The following is an 18,100-nucleotide window of genomic DNA, read 5'->3' on the forward strand; positions in this document are numbered from 1 at the left end:
GAACCGCTGCAGCACTCTGGGGCTGAAGCGCATGTCTGGTGAGAGCCTAGAGAGTCTAGTAGCAGAATAACTGATGGTGTGTTACAGCAGGGGGCTGTGAGATGGAGATGCAGAACGACACTAAAATGGTAATGGAGCCACACAGGGAAATTCACAGACTCAATTTTAAGACTGTATATGGGGGTTGGAGAGACGCTTAGAGGTTAAGAGCAGTTGCTGCTCCTGGAGAGGACCAGCGTTTGGTTCTAGGCGCCACACTGGGCTGCTCACAACCACCTCTAACTCCAGCTCCAGCGCATCCAACTCCCTGTTCTGAACTCCACTGGCAACTGCATTCACACACACTTAGTTTAAGAGTAAAACAGAATCTTTAAAATGATAATCTGCTCTGTGAAAGTAAAAGCAAATTAATTATAGTGAACGTATATTATTCTAGATATTATAAGTGATTTTTTTAAAAAAATGTTTGTGTTTCCTAAAATAGAAAAAAGAACTTTGGAACTTTTAGAAAAGCAGTTATATCAGAAAAAAAATAGCATGTTGTGATAATGTTTAAAAATGATTTCTTTGATAACGGTCCCATTTCTTATTTTCTGTCTGACTTCCTTTATTTTATTTTATTTTTTTTTAGTACCTGTTTACTACCTCACTTTAATTTGCTGACTATATTATTATGTTGTGTATTCAAACACTTAAAACTCTATTGTAAGTTTGTTTTTAAGCATGCATATTCTTAAATGTTTAATACACATATAAAATGAATAACATCAATAAATAGCCTTAAGTGTAATTGTTCTTTGGCAATTTCATACACATACACAGTGCATGTTGATTATTCTCAGAGTGGTCTTCTCTTATCTCCCATCTGTGTCAACAGCTCTCCTTATATGCCTTTCCACAGATCCATGTCTGTTTTCTTTTGTGACCTCCTGAATTTAATTAGGGCTGTCTGTGAGGTCCTAGAGTTGGGAGTATACGATGGAGTCTGGTAGGCAAGCCCGTGGTTCTAAGCAGCGACTCTCCCAGAATCTATCAGTAGCTCCTATTTTATCAGGGATAATGGGGCTCCAGGAATTGCTACCCTGTTTACGACTTGCTGTTGACAGGGACTTTATTGGCCAGACCCAGTGTAGGTAATTACAGCTGCTGTGAGTCCATGATTGGATGGGCTGTGTCCTGCCCTAAATGAGACATTTCATAGCCTTTCTCCCTATCCTTTGGCTTTGATTTTCCATGCAATGTTCTCTAAGCCTTGGAAGAGGTGATACGAGTGTAGTGTTTAGGGCTGGACGAGCATCCCTAGCTTATTCTTAGCATTGTGAGGAGTCATGAGTTTTGGTATACATCACCATTTACTGCATTGAGAAGTTTCTCTCATTAAAGCTGAAAGTGTCATTTGTCTGTGTCTATAAACAGGAATATTTAAAAGACATTTGATGATATATTGTAGCTAAAAATAGTTACGAGTTCTACCCTAGTGCCCACCACCTCCAAAAACCTAGGGATTTAATCCCATTACAGGCCTAATGGGATCTGTGTTGTGGAGCCGGCCTCACGTCCAAATCAGAGGGATTGATGCCTCCATTATAGTCTTGCCCTTCATGCACAGTGTGCCTGTCTTTTCTTGTAGATTGGTATTGTAGTTCATAGGGTTAGTAGCTTTGTAAGACCTTTAAAGTTTTTTTTTTCTCACCAGCCAGCCTATCTGGTGACTTCTGGCACTATGAAAGCTAGACACTTGGGTAGAAGTGTCTCGTTCAGTTCCAGGTTGAATTTAATTTTAATTGAGGTACTTGTCATTGTCAGCTGTAGTGTCTTATCATCTCGTTGTGCTGGGCAACCAACAGGAGTGGCCTGCATTGTTTTGTGGGCTTCTGGGGGCTGCTTGACAAATAACACAGAAAGAGATTTCCCACGCTGGCAGCTTTATTCACCTCTGCAGGTTATATCTCTCTGCATATTTGTTTTTAGAATATATTTTTAATTGGATTACCAGATCATTGGTTGGCATATGACTTTTCATTCATATATATGTTTTTAGAGACTAGGTTTCTCTGTGTAGCTCTGGTTGTCCCAGAATCCACTCTGTAGAGCACAGTGGTCTCAAACATAGAGACCTGCCTGCCTCTGCATCCCCAGGGGTGGCATCAAAGATATCCACCACCATGCTTGGCTGACTTTTTCATATATTCTTTGAGTTGGGTAGCTGTCTATCTCCTTTGGTTTTCCAAAAACCCCAATCTACTCTTGGCTTGAACTTTTCTTTCCAAATATGCCCGCTCTACTTTATATTACCTTTATTCTATTATCCCCATGCCTTAGCTCCCCCACTCCTGACCCATGGCTTCTTTCTTGTGCCATGGCTTAACCCATACATCCAGCAGGATATGAAACATCTAGGCTTAGGATTTCTGAAGATAAGTTAGCTGCAAATTTGAGAATTTTCATTTCCGTTTCAGGAGAAGAAAATTCCACTGTGTGTGTGTGTGTGTGTGTGTGTGTGTGTGTGTGTGTGTGTGTGTAAACATTTTTATTATCAGTTCATCAATTGGTGAATATCTTTTGGGAATATCTCATTTCTTTGTCACTATTCCTTTTTTTTCCCCTAGCATTTCAGAACTTCAGGTTTATGTTGAAGCCTTTGATCCATTTGAGATTTATTTTGTGGAGTTTGAAAGCTAAGGACCCAGTTTCATTCTTTTACACATGGATACCCAGTCTTCTAAATATCATTTGTTAAAGATGCTGTCTTTTCTTAGGTGTCTACTTTTAAAAATGGTGCCAAAATGCAAGTGGCTGCTATTACATGGGCTTAACTACATCCTTTATATTGTTCCATTGATCTACATGTCTGTTCTTGTGCCAGTACCATGCTGCTTTTATTTACTGTGGCTCTGCAGTAAAACTTGAAGTCAGTATGGTGATTCTTGCAGCATTATTTGTTTTGCCCATAATTGCTTCATATACTCAGGGAATTTGTGTTTTTAATATGAATTTAAATTTCCTTCTGTAAAGAATGACATGGGTATTTTGATTAGTATTGCACTGAATCTATAATTTTCTTTCCATAGGATGGTGATTTTCATAATATTTATTCTTCCAAACAACAAATATGGGAAATGTTCCTATTTTCTAATGTTTTTCTCATTTTTTTCTTCAGAGTTTTGCAATTTTCACTGTAGAGGTCCTTCACCTCTTTGGTTAGATTTATATGTTTTATTATTTTTAAAACTCTATTGATCTATTGTTAATTATATATTTTTTATATATTTCTCAATGAGTTTGTCATTGTCATATATATATATATAGAGAGAGACTGCTGGTTTTTATGTGAGTTTTGTGCATGTTAATTCTTTGATTTTTGAGTTTTGGCTATGATTATTGGTAGGGTTACAGATAAACTTGGTTGTGGCTAGAAATAATGGTACAACCAGGCTCAGATGAAGTTGCTATCTAGGGGTAGAATTAGAATGAGAGCTACCTCTTCTGCTAGTGCATTTTAAAATTGAGTTCATTCTAATTTTTAAAAATGTGGGCCCTTTGAGCTATAACCTCCTCTTTACAACTGCCTTCGTTGTGACACACAGCTTTTGGTGTGCTGCCTTTTCTTTTTCACTTAATTACCTGACTTCTTTCTTGATTTCTTTAGGACCCATTCATTGTTCAATAGTGTGCTGTTTAAACTATGCCAGTTTTTTTTAATTTCCGAATTCTTTTATTTTGAAGTTGGTTTCAATCTTTATTATACCGGGATAAGATGGAATACTAGGCCTATGTCAATTTTCCTATATCTGTCGAGATTTCTCTTTCATCTCAGTATGTGCCTTAATTTGGCGAAATTTCCATGGCTTAATGGGAAGAATGTATTCTGTAATGCTTGAGTGTAATATTCTGTAGCTGTCTGTTAGATCCATTTACTCCTTTTTTTTTTGTTGTTGTTGTTGTTGTTTATCTCCAATGTTTCTTTGTGAATTTTTGTCTGAATCTCTCTGTTGCTGAAAGCAGAACATCGGCCTCACCATTGTTACTATGTTGTGGTTAATCTTTGGCTGAGGCCTGGCAGTATTTGTAAAGTTAGGTACACTTGAGCATGGTGAGCATTTTTTAGGGTTCTCTCCTAATGACTTTTGAGTTGAAGTTCATTCGGTTGGATGCTAGCAGGGCTCCACTCCTTTTTCCTTGTCCCATTTGGTGGAATACTTTCCTGCATCTTTTCACTTAGGTAATGTCTTTACTCTGAGATGAAGCATGCTTCTTGTAGATAACAAGAAAAATGCAGTTTTAAAGATCATTTGACTAGATTGGGTCTTGTGATTGGGAAGCTGAAGCCATTAATTTTGAAAGTTATTTTGAAAGGCTTGTAGTAGTTGCTACCATTTTTTATTGATTTTTTGTGGTGGTTGCTTTTTAGCTATATTCTGCAAAAATGCTGTTCTAGTATCATAATTTTTTTCCCTATAGTCTCTTGGATATCTTCATTCTAAAGTATTACTTTCAGTGTTCTTTCTTGAGATGGCTTTGTGGCTTTAAATTCCTTTAGCCCATTTTTTTTGGGGGGGTCAGGGGAATTTTTTTTTTTATGTCTCATGCAATTATGATGTAGTTTTGACAGGTTGGTTATTCTGGATTAGCATCTGTGGCCTTTCAGGACTTGATGGCCACTTTGCTTTAAGCTCTTCTGACCTTTAAAGTTTTCAAAAATTTCTCAACTGTTATTGTGATGGGCCTGCCTTTATATATGATTTGGGATTTCTTCTTGTAGCCTCCAAGTCCTCGGTGTGTTCTGTATGTTTAGTGTTTTAACCAGGTTATGGGAACTTTCTTTTGTGGTCTTTTCTCTTTGATGCTCTCTGTGCATCTTTTACCTGGGTACACATCTCTTTTGCTAGATTTGTAATTTTTTCTATAATGTATTTTGAAAAAGTTTTTAGAAGTCTTTTACCTTCTTGTGTGCACATAGCTCGTAGATTTGAAAAAGTATAGATGCTTTGAAAATTTCCATTCTGTTTTTGTGTTGGAGCCGCACCAACCTTCTCTTTATCATTCCAATGTTAGCCTGTGTGCTAATGAAGCAAACACTGTACATACATTTTAATTTAGTTATATGTGATTTGGGCCAGAGAAATGGCTCAGCAGATAAGAATGCCTTTGCTTATGCAGAAGACCTTAGTTCAGTTCTTAGCACCTAAGTCAGGTGATTGACAGTTGTCTTTAGCTCTAGCTCTAGAGGGATTGATCACCTCTATCCCCTCTAGACTCATTGCCTTTGTGTGCACATTGTAGGCCTTGCAGCTCTAAGCGGAAAGGTTTCCCCAATAGAAGTAGTACACACAGCTCTGAAGGAAAAGTTATCCTGGCAGTTGGGAGTTAAGAAATACCACAAAATCACATCACACAACGAATCTTCCTCATGAGACTTAGTGGGAAAGACACAAGAGGGTGGCTGCATTTGCTGAGGGAGAAACTGAAAAGAACTGAGCAAGGGGCAGGCTATATATAGTATTTTTTGGGGGGGGCACAGGGAGCTTTTAAGGGTAGCCTGGAATTGGTGGAAATTCCTAGTCTGATTGTGTGTGTGTGTGTGTGTGTGTGTGTGTGTGTGTGTGTGTGTGTGTGTGTGAGTCCATGTGTGTGGTGGGGGTAGTGGTGGAGCTGGGCAGTTTGTATCTCAACACGCTGATAACTATAATCTGGGGGCATGGCCTGGCCACTCTTGTGCCTTAAGGGGGTTACACATACTCACTCATATACTCACGAATACATATTCTAAAGAGTCTTTTAAAATATGAAAATCATATTTAAGTATATAATATGCAAAATGAAGGAAGAGACATGAATACCATTAAGGATTTCTTTACTTTATTTTTAATATTTTTATAATTTAAAACAATTTTAAAATGTAAATATATTTTGATCATTTTCTTCCCCTCCTCACAGTTCATCCCGTTCCTTTTTTCTTTCCTGTTCACTCAACTTTAAGTTATTCCTCAAGAACTAAAACCCAGAGCTACAACAAAATGATCTAAACCTAGAAAATGAAATAAACATCACACAAACAAAATAAAACAAACCCCTCCAAGCTGTTGTGGGCATGGGATCGACCACTTAGAGATTTATCATAACCATGAATAAATTTTAATAGGAAGAGGTTTTAGTTATTTACTTATTTATTTTTAATTTTTAATTTTTAATTTGTTCACTTTAATCCTGATTGTAGCCTTCTCCCTCATCTCCTCTGGTCCCACCAACCCTCCCTCCCCCTCCCTCTCTCCTTCCCTCCCTACTCCTCAGAAAAGGGGCTCCCCTCCTCCCCTGTCATCCGACCCCAGCCTATCAAGTCTCATTTGGGCTGCTGCATCTTAGAAGAAGTTTTATTAAATACTGGGCCCAGATGCTCATGGCACCATGACTTCAACCCAGAGTGCTCTCAAGATGCAGAATCCAGTCATATCAGTCCAAGGCTTATAAAGTCAAAGCACATAAGATTACATATATTCTGTCTATGTGTAGATAAGGTTTAATTTTAACATATATGTCTGGCAGTTGTACTAAGCATCGAGCAAAGTAAAGCAAGTCTGGTTACAAAGGAAGAAATGGCAGTTAGTCTTCTGACCTATTATCTTGCTAGAACAGCAGGTTTTACAAGATGTGTCAATTTAAGAATAGTCTTCATTATCCGGGGAAAATGAAAGTGGGCTGTTGGGATACAGCCTGTACATGCTAGGAGCTTACAGGTAAAATACATTTTTGTTTTTGGTGTCTCAAGTATAGTAGGTCTAAAATTTAAGTATAATGCTACTCATCACACGCTACAATCAAATAAAAGCACACACACACACACACACACACACACACACACACACACATGCGTGTGTACACTCACACACACATGCAAACCTGTGGAGTCCACTATTTGCTGGTCCTGAACATAAAAACTGCCCTTTTGGAGAAAACTCATTTTCCCTCTCATAGCAGCTATAAACGACAGTTAACTTGTTAACCTTTAACCTAGTGGCTAGATTTATATTCCTTAATTATTTATTTTATTTATCATCTATCTATTTAACTATCATCTATCTGTTTTTTTGCTGTTTTGCTTTTTAATATAGTAAAAAATTAATAAAATAAAAAAACTTATTGCACTGAAGTTGGTCAAGACAGACCAACAAAAGGGAAACAGCCCAAGAGAAGTCACAATAGCCAGAGAGACCCTTGTTTCCACACCCAGGAATCCCATAAATCACTAAACTGGCAGCCATAGCATAAGCTCAGAGGACCTGGTGTGACCTGTGTAGGAGCTGTAGACAATGCTTCAGTCTTTGTGAGTTCACTTGAGCTTTGCTCATGTTGACTCGGAGGATCTTGTTTTCTTGTTCTTTTAGTGTCCTTTGTCTCCTCTGGTTTTTACATTCTTTCTACCTCCTCTTTCACAGGGTTCCCTAGCTCTGATGGGTTTGATAGAGGCATCTCATTTCAAGGTCTGTCATGCTCTATATAAGAGACTTTGGCCGTTGGTCTCTGTATTTGTTCCCATTTGCTACTGGAGGGAGCTTGTCTGATGATCATTGAACAAGTCACTGATCATCTTTGTCTTTCTGGGCCTGCGTTACCTTACTCAGGATGATCTTTTCTAGTTTTGTCCATTTGCCTGCAAATCTCATAATGCCTCTTTTGACGGCTGAGTAATACTCCATTTTGTAAATGTACCACATTTTCTTTATCTCTGATGATAGGTGTCCTAGTTTATGCTATTGCAACAAACCACCACAACCAAGGCAACTTGGAGATGGAAAGGGTTATTTCACTTCCAGTTTCATGTAACAGTTCACCCTCAAAAATAGTGAGGGCATAAACTCATGGAAGGCAGGAACCTGAAGGCAGGAGCTGATGCAGGGGTCATGGAGGAGTGATACTGCTTTGTTTCTCATGGTTGCACAGACTAGCCTGCTTCCTTATAAAACCCAGCATCACCAGCCCAGGGATGGCACTATCCACAATAGGCTGTGCCCTCCCTCATCGATAATAAATTAAGAAACTGGCTTCTGGTCTGTGTACAACCGGATCTTATGGAAGCATTTTCTTAATTGAGGATCCATCATCTCACAAGACTTTCGTTGTGTCAAGTTGACACAACACTAACCATCACTAAGGCTATAGTTGTATTTTGAGGCAGATTGATTCTCATCTTCCCTAGAAACTGCCACACTGATTTCCATAGTGACTATATGAGTTTGCACTCCCGCCGACAATGTGTGAGTGTTTCACTTATACCACACCCTTGTCAGAATGAGCTGTCTCTTGTTGATCTTAGTTAGCCATTCTGATAGGTGTAAGATAAAAATCTCAAAATAGTTTTGGTTTGCATTTCTACGATGGCTAAGAATGTTGAATATTTCTTTAAGTGTTTTCTTAGTCATTTGAGTTTCCTCTATTGAGAAGTCTCTGTTGAGATCTGTACCACATTTTTTTTTTTTAAATGTGGATCCTTCGATTTCTTGATATTTGTTTCTCAGGATGTATTTTAGATATTAGCCCTCTATAAAGTCTTCTCCCATTCTATAGACTGTTGCAATCTCTAAATGATGGTGTTCTTTACAATTCAGAAGCTTTTCATTTTTATGAGGTCTTTGTTGTTGTTGTTGTTAATTGTTGGCCTTAGTGCCCTGTGGTAATGTTCAGAGAGTCTTTTCCTGTGCCAATGAATCCAAGGCTGTCCTCTACTTTCTTTTGTATCAGGTACAGTGTATCGGGTGTTATGTTGAAGTCTTTGACCCATTTGGAGTTGAGCGCAGGGTGATAATTATGAATCTATTTGGATTCTTCTACAGGTGGCCATCCAGTTTGACCAGCATCATTTGTTAAAGATGCTGACTTTTTTTTTCCCAGTGTGTATTTCTGGCTTCTTTAAAAAAGAAAGAAAGAAAAAATACGTGTTCATATGTGTGTGAATTTATGTTTGGCTTTTCAATTTCATTCTATTGATCAACCTGTCTGCTTTTGTGCCGATACTATGCTCTTTTTTATTACTATAACTCTATCGTACAATTTGAAATTGGGAATTGTGATATCTCTAGCAGTTATTTTATCACTCAGGATTGTTTTAGCTGTCCTGAATTTTTTATGCTGCCCTTTCAAATTCTGTGATAAATTAGGTTGTAATTTTGATGGTGATTGAATTGAATCTGCAGATTTTTTTTGTGTGTAGGATGGCCATTTTTATTATGCTAATCCCACAGACCCATGTGCCAGGGAGATATTTCCATCTTCTGAAATCTTCTTCAATTTTTTTTACAATGATTTGGATTTTTACCAAACAGGTCTTTCATTTCCTTGGTAAGAGCTACCCCAAGATATTTTATATTATTTAAGTCTACTGTGGAAGTTGTTGTTTCCCCAATTTCCTTCTCATATCATTTGTCACTTGAATATATGAGGGATACTGATTTTTGTGAGTTAATTTTGTATCCAGCTACTTCGCTGAAAGCGTTTTGATAAAACTACAGGAGTTTTATGGTGAAATTTTTCAGGTCACTTAATTTATATTATTATATCATCTGCAAATAAAGATGTGTTGACTTCTTTCTTTCATATGCAGAAACTCATAGATTAACAAGTATGTAATATAAAAACTTTAAAAATACATAATTATACCTAAGTGTATAATATACAACATGAAGGAAGAGACTATTGAGTGTGGCAAAGGTAGTCAGAGTTCAACTACAGTTATTTTAAGTTTGAAGATAACCATAAAATTAGACTGTAAAATGCTGTCCTCTGGATATATCATGGCTGTAGTTACCTGCACAAGACCTGCACAGAATCAAGCCAGTTGAATATCCTACCACAGAGGTGAGAGGGGCTCCTTAGACTCACTGAGAAGCCATTGAGAAATGCGGCTCAGGACTAAACAGAATTCTTAACAGAAGAATATCAAATGGCTGAGAAACACTTAAAGAAATGCTCAACCTCCTTAGTCATCAGGGAAATGCAAACCAAAACAACTCTGAGATTCCATCTTACACCCATCAGAATGGCTGAGATCAAAACCTCAAGTGACACCACATGCTGGCGAGGATGTGGAGAGAAAGGAACGCTCCTTCATTGCTGGTGGGAATGGAAACTGAAACTTTTTTTGACAGCTTTTTTTTTTATTATTATTACTTTGGTGTTTGAAAGGTTGAGACAGATATTTTGTACAAAGTCCTTCAGTGGCGCTTGCCTTTTGTTTTTTAATTCAGTTTGTGCGTTTTGGTGTGCATATGCAGAGAGGTGCTGAGTCTTCCTAAGTACATCTTGTGTATCTGTCCCATTATTGATGCAGTTGTCCTTGACAATTAGCTAAGAAAGTCTCTGCCAAGTTTGTCTACTGACAGTTAAATCTTTCCCTTTGCAATTAATGGCTAATTTGTGGGGAGACACTTCCAGACTTTTTAAATGTACTGTCTTCCTTCATGCTTTTATGCACTAGTGCTGACACATTAGTGTTTTCTTCCTACTATAATGCTTGCTTAATGCTGGCTTGTCTAACTCCTTACCTTCATTTATTTAGGGGATATTCAACTAGAAGGAAGAGTTTACTGTGGTCACTTTATAATTTACTCATCTATTTTTAATTTTAATCTTTCTAATGATAGTATATTTTTTTTAATTTCCTAGTTGTTCCAGGCTGGTCCTGTGGGATGCTACTGAAACTTGTGCTTGTATTATGTGGATGCACTCATGTCTTTTCTAAATTACTTTTTTTTTTGTACAGAAAAATTAACACCTTAAATTCCACATCTCTGTTTTTTTTTTCCATGCAGAAAACAATTGTGAAAAGGGCCTCAAAGTGTCACAAATTTCATGAGTAGAGAGTATACTCAAACTGTGATAACTCACACCGTGGTAATATTAAGAAACTATTCTGGGATTGTGTAAGCATTCTGAAAAATGTGTTGATATTCCTTTAAAAATTTTTTTTTATTAATTTATTCTTGCTACATCTCAATGGTTGTTATCCCATCCCTTGTATCCTCCCATTCTTTCCTCCCTCCCATTTTCCCCTTACTCCCCTCCCCTATGACTGTTCCTGAGGGGGATTTCCTCCCCCTGTATATGCTCATAGGGTATCAAGTCTCTTCTTGGTAGCCTGCTGTCCTTCCTCTGAGTGCCACCAGGTCTCTCCCTCCATCTTACACCCATCAGAATGGCTAAGATCAAAAATTCAAGCGACACCACATGCTGGCGAGGATGTGGAGATAGAGGAACACTCCTTCATTGCTGGAGGGAATGCAAACTAGTACAACCACTTTGATATTTCTATAATGTTGCAGTATACCATAAATTATCCAAAAATGTATAAATCTCTCCTTTAGTGTTCGGTATCCCCTTGATCAAGTATATTTAACTAAATTTAAATTTTTCCTTTATAATTATTTATTGTATGGCGCATGCATCAATGTAGGCAGATCTTCTGAATGACCTGTTCTGTGAGTGAATGCGAAGTTGTTGTTTCAGAGCCATTATTTCTCTTGGTGTACCAACCATTTGGGCTTGTGAATTTCTCCCTTAGCTTTGAAAACTGCCAAACATAAGGGTAGGTGAGATGGCTGAAGAAGTGAAGTGCTTGCTGCCAAGCCTGGTGATCCTCATCAGTTCACTACAGCCAATATATTGCAGAGACAAAACTGGTGTTGGAAGGGAAGAACCAACTCCTGCCCAGGTTAGGTGTTCCATGGCTTATATCCTGCCCTAACAAAATACATAAAACTGTGAAACATTAAAAAATTATTAAATACGTGCTGAAATGAATGGCAATCCAAGCCTACAAAAATGTAAATGTGCATATGGATTAAGCTGATGAGTCAAGAGCACCTGATTTTGGGTGCGGTGAGTGGCAGCTCTCTAAGGAGCAGTTTCAGTAAATGAAGCAAGCATATGGGTGTGCGGGAAGCCACAACCTCCAGCTTTCCAGCGCAGAGGGCTCATGGATTTGGCAAGGAAGGAAGACTTAAACCAGGGGCGAAGCATTCCGGAAGTGGTTGCAAACTAAGGGCTAGGAGAATACGGAAAGCGTGTTCCATAAGAGAAGCAGCCAGGGAACTGTTTTGTATGTGCTCTGAGCCCAGCCTCACTGAGTCTTTACTCTCCTATTACTTGTGTATGATCTTTTCTAAAAAGCTTCTTATTGATTCTTTGTGAGTGTCACATCAGGCCCTCTGGTTCCTCTCATCTTCTGGTCCCTTCATATCCACTGTCTTCCTTTGCAGACTACCCAAACCAAAAGAAAATAAAAACAAAAATAAAAAATAAAATGAATGAAATGAAACAAAGCATAGGAAATATCTTGTTGTGGAAGCTGTAATGTGTCACGTAGTATACCCTGTTGTCAATACAACATTTTTTGTTTGTTTGTTTGTTTGTTTTTTACAAGTGTTCATAGTAATGAGTCATCTGGTTTGAGGCCTCTGGCTTCTTCTACACCATCAATACTGAGTCCTCACTTGGACTCCTCTTGGCTATCCTGTTGTTGCTCTGTGTCGTGGAGACTCTGCAGCTCTGGATCCACAGGATTGGTCTTTTCACATGCTCTAGCAGTTCATAGATGAGGTAGATTTTGGGCTGGGCCAAGTCCAGGCCTGGATAAGGTTCTAAGTGGCTGCCCAACCCATGGGGTCTATGGTAATATTATGAATCATCAACATGGGCATACATTCCCTGCTGCTACATGGCCACAGACCCAGATGTGGCCCTCAGTGGCAGCCTAGGGTGGACTACACCATGACCTCAGGTGGCTGGGCTGGCTACGCACAACAGGCTGTTTCCACCTTCTCACCTCCAATTTCACCTTTCTCCCATCACCACATACTTAAACACTGTAGTGGCTCCTGTTGGAGGCTGGCCACATGGCAGGCGGGTCTCTGTGTGTCCTCTACCTGCCTGCACAGTGTTTAGGAAGAATCTTAAAAGAAGTCTTCCATTAAAAAAAAACCCTTAATTTATTATACTTTCTTCAATTACATCCTGATTGTGATCTTCTTCCATCCTATTCCCCTCTCCTAGATCTGAGACAGAAGGGCACCTCCTCCACTACCATATGACCACAGCCTATCAGGTCTCATCCAGATAGCCTGCTTCGCCTTCCTCTGTGTGCCATCGGAGTTTTCCAGCCAAGGGGAAGTGATCAACTCAGGGACCCTAGAGTTCATGTCAGAGGCAGTCCATGCTCTCCCCACACCGTGGAGAATGAGCTGTCCATTGGCTAGATCTGAACAGGGGGTCTAGGTTTACTGCATTCGTTGTCCTTGCTTGGTGCACCAGTTTGTGCAGGCCCCCTCTGGGTCCAGATCTGCCAGCCTTGATGCTCTCCTTGTGGGGCTCTTGAACCCTCTGGGTCCCTCCAGCCCCCATTTCTCCCATACCACTCTCAGCACTCCACACAGAGTCCAGCAGCATTTGCAGGCAAATGGATGGAACTAGAAATGGCCATCCTGAGTGAGGTAACCCAGACCTAGAAAGACATGCGTGGTATATACTCACTTATAAGTGGATATTAGCCCAACATAGATGTCCTTTGAAAGCCTCCACCCAGCAGGGGATTGGGACAGAATTCTTCCATTTAAAAAAACATTGCTGTCTTAGTCACTGCTTTATAACTGTGAAGAGACACTACCACGACCAAGGCAACACTTATAAAAGAAAGTATTTAACTGGGAGTTTCCTTAGCTTTAGAGGATTAGTGCATTGTCATCATGGTAGAGTGGCTGGTAGCAGGCAGGTGTGGTACTGGACAAGTAGCCGAATCACTACATTAACCACTGCATTACAGTTCATTATTATCTATAGTCATCACACCCCAATACAGCTTTGTGCCTATTTGAACATCTCATCTTTCTCTTTCCCTTCTCTGCACATCTTCCTGTAACCACTGTTGTACTATCAACTACCATGAGATGAATATCCCAGATCCCTATATCAACAAAAAGTAAAATCATTGCCTTCCCCTGCCTGTCTTATTACACTTAAAAGAATTATCTCCTGTTATAAACATGTTGAAAATCACAGATTTCATTTTCTTCATGGCTTAACTGTGTGCCATTTTCTTTATAAGCTCAGTTATAATTACTAGGTTGTTTTTCCCATTTTGTGACTATGTGAATAGGGCTGCTATGAACTTTGAGAGTGGATGTTGCTTTATCTGACTGATGGTATTTACACAGGAGTAAGATTGCTGGGTAACATGGTGGTTGTGCTTTGAAATTTTTGTCTTCTATAATGAATATACTAATTGCCATTCCTGCCAAACTGTGGGAGCTATCTTTTCTTCATATTCCTTTCTGCCCTTCTTCAGTCTTTTTGATAACAGCCATACTTGGATGTTTGAAGTTCTTTGTATATTCTGAATATCGGCTCCTCACTTAATGTGTATTTTGCAGATGTTTACTTGGATCCTGTGTCTGCTAATGATTTTTCTTGGCTATGCAGAGGGGTTTAAGTTGAATGCCGTCTTGTTTATTGTCACTTTGGTTGTCTGTGTCCTTGTGATTTTTGTCCAGAAAAATACTTGATCTTTTCAATGTGTTGATTTTTTTTTCCTTTCAATTATTCTGGTGCATTTGTACATCCAAGTTTTCTTAAGTTTGAAATCAACCTTGAGTTGACTTTTACAACATGGAGATGGGGTTCTAGTTTTCTTGTTCTGTGTGCGATGCTCAGTTTCCTATGACTGTTCTTTGGACAAGCTGTGGTTTTCCTATTTTGCCCTTTCACTGTTGGAAACCTGCTGGCTGTTAATGTAATGGTTTACTTCTAGGCCCTCTACTGTGCCATTGGTTTGTGTGTCATTTTAAGCCAATACTATGGTATTTTGATTGCTGCAGCCTTGAGGCTTATTTGAAGTCACGTAGCATGATATCTCCTGTTTTTGTCCTTTTCTATATGGCTCTTTTGACTATCTGGTGATATTATTATTATTATTATTATTATTATTATTATTATTATTATTATTATTATTATCATTATCTGTGTGTATCTGTCTCTATATAAACTTAATACTTATTTATATAATTATAATATATATAATAATTATGGTAATGCTGTTGTTCAAATTTGATTATGCTCCCGGTTTACAATCCATCACAGACATGTGCAACCTTTTGACACCGAAATTAGGTTGCTATATATATATACTGTTCATGCTAGAAGACCCCACGCCTGGCTTTTGATGTGATCATGCACAAATTTCTAGCTGGAGAATGATATACTTGATTTAGAAAATTAAAACACGCCAAAAAATGCTCAGTGTTTTCAGAATGTTTATGACTGTGCTGGGCTCCTATCATAGCTGTCTTCAGCGCCCTGTGGCCCTGGAAGCTCAGCCAGTGCATGCCTCCTAGCAAGTGTTGGCCTGCTAGTTGTGAGACTGTGATCACTTCCTTCTAGCACCTTCTACTTGAGAAGCCACAGGATTTGTGTTTAGCTCAGCTTATTTAAAATGCATTTACTTAGTAGGTACATTAATATAGCAATAGGCTTATCACTGTAGCTTATTTTATTGGAATTCTATGTGGAGACTGATGTATTTATCCCACTAAGTTCCAAGAACTCTGAAAAGTAAACACCTAGCATCTTGAATATTTCTAGGTTTATTCCTTCCACTTAGCTCCAATCTTGATAACTCTAGCCAGCTCTTTCCTCTTTGTCAGAAGCTATGTGTTAAGTGAAGCAAAATCATCTGTTCATGAGCCAGACAGAGACAAGTCCCATCCTGGTCTCCTTCTTATGTTCTAGGAAAATAAGTGAGGCCTTAGCTTATGATACGTGTTATAAATGTCAGAAATTCCACTGCTTTCTGAAATTAACATTCCCCCAAAGAAGCTTGCTACTCAGGTGACTTGTAACTACAATGAGCCTGATCTGTGTGGAATAAACATGTACTTTAAAAGGCTTAATATAATCTTCATTATTTGTGGGTTGTTTCTTTTGAATCACTTTAATAAACAGTATTCTTAGTAGCATAAAATTCACATAAATAGAAATATTTTTAGCTTCAAAGTTTACATGGCCTTTTAACCGTAATTCTTTAAAACAAATTAATTAATACAGCCTGATTAAATCGCTTTCTCCTTCTACTCTTGTTGACATTGAAGAAAGCAGAAGTGGGTGTGTTTTTGTGAGGTGTACAAGAGCATTTTTCTCAGTACATGACTTTCAATTAGAATTGAAATGCAATTACAATGTGAATTGGTGCAATTCTGTGGATAATCCAAGCAGAATTCTCTTCTAAGTCAGTGATCTCCATATTTAGATAAAGTGCATTTAGATTCTTTTGTGTGATCTGAATAATTAAATCTCTACCTAAACTTGCTTATAAGAATATTATAGTTTTGAGTTGCTTTGGTGTGATTTTATCAGTATTTTGTGGAAACTGTATACTTAAAAATTATTCTGGAACTTGAGTATTGTGTTCTTGTTTCTTATGAATATCCTTGACAGTTATTTATAATATTCACATGTGCACGGAAATATTTCTGTTACCAGCTATATGATATGTATTTTGCAAAAAATATATATTTCATAGTATGAAAGTATGTATAGCCTGTTTGTAGACCTTCATTTTTTTTTCTGTGACAGTGTCAAATATCTTACATTTTGGATTTTTTTCTACTTCACAGATGCATTTTGTAGGAGTATTTTGAAGATGAATGTTTCCAAATCATTTTGAAATAGTCAAGTGCCATATACAGTAAGTGATCTGTAATTTTGTCTTGTAGTCATGCTGAATATTTTTGGCAGACAGTCATAAAAGAACACATTCTTATTTAAAGTTCTTGACACTCATGATTACACAGAGAGAATCTGTATAAAGCTAGGAAATGAGGTGTTTGTGAGTCTGAGTTAAGTTGTATAATTTCAAGCTTTCTAATTACTGATTTCACTATTGTTATAGATAATCACATAGGACATTTTTATTTATTCTTTCATTGAGATTTTATTAGGATCTCTTTTTCCAAATTTATTTTTGTTTTTACTGCATCCCTACTGCAGTTTTCTCTCCCTCAACTCTTCCCTCCCTGTCTCTCTTCCCTGAAACTCCCATCTACCCAGGATCCACTCCTCTGTTTCCCTTAAGAAAAAAGCAGGCCTGTTAGGAACTATCTACTGAGCCTAGGCGCAAACCCTCATATCAACGACAGAGAGGCAACCCAGTAGGATGAAAAGTCTGCATATACATTATTCTTATTTTAATTAATAAAATAAAGGAAAGTTTAGTGCTATTAGCCAGGTTCTAATATCAATTTTTAAAAAAGAGTGCATTAGATAAATATATATTGTGTGCTTTAAAAGACACACATTAAATACTTTTTATATAAACATTACCTTTAGTCCTTCCCCAAATATTTTAAGGTCTTATTTTTATTCGTATTTTTAAATAAGAAATCTGGAAACCTTGGAGATTTCATGATTTGCTCAATATTTCTTCAAAGTGATGAATCTAGGCTTCAAAAAAAAATGCTTTGTGTAAGATATTTGCTTCCATCAACAGTTTCTGTCTAAGAATTCATCATGATCTGACTGGTTCTTGGGATTTTTGTGTTGTATGAGCATCGTGTTCAGAGTATTGAAAAGTTTTTGCTGTTGTTATTTGTTCACATTGTTGGTGTTATTATGTCGTTGGCCTCTTTTATTTATTTTGAGTGCTTCATTTTCAAATTAGACTGCTTTGAGATTGAAGGAAATGAATATAAGTAAGTTTATGAAAGAAAGTTGAATCTTTATTTGATAAAATAAAATTAGATTATTGAAGTTCTCAAGTCTTCATTCATTTAAACAAACACAACCCCACAAAACTCATAGTGGGGATATAGGTCAGAGGAAACACCTACCACAACCAAATGCTATTATGTATGGTAGAGATTACTGGGACCATGGCACCGAAATTCTAGTTACATAGTCAACTGTCTGGTTTGGTTAAAGAGGTTGACCTGGGGATGGCTTTGGAGTAGGATTTCCGAGAAAAACATAGGAATACAACAGTGGGAGTGCTGACCTTTATGCCTTTTCTCCTAATTTAACCCTGTCAATAATGAGGTATCCTGAATAGCTACTTTAGAATGCAGTC

General features: G+C 37.9%; 1 protein-coding gene across 1 annotated transcript in view; it reads left to right on the plus strand.

Annotated features, from left to right (window-relative positions):
* Positions 1 to 18,100, plus strand: part of GALNT13 (polypeptide N-acetylgalactosaminyltransferase 13) — a 519,423-nt gene that overhangs the window by 27,079 nt on the left and 474,244 nt on the right. Inside the window, exon 2 of the mRNA XM_084800140.1 lies at positions 16,653 to 16,723. The gene's annotated coding sequence lies outside the window, so the exon portion shown is untranslated. The remainder of the gene's footprint in view (positions 1 to 16,652; positions 16,724 to 18,100) is intronic.

Source organism: Acomys minous, assembly GCF_964271855.1.
Source record: "Acomys minous genome assembly, chromosome: 10".
Lineage (NCBI taxonomy): Eukaryota > Metazoa > Chordata > Mammalia > Rodentia > Muridae > Acomys > Acomys minous.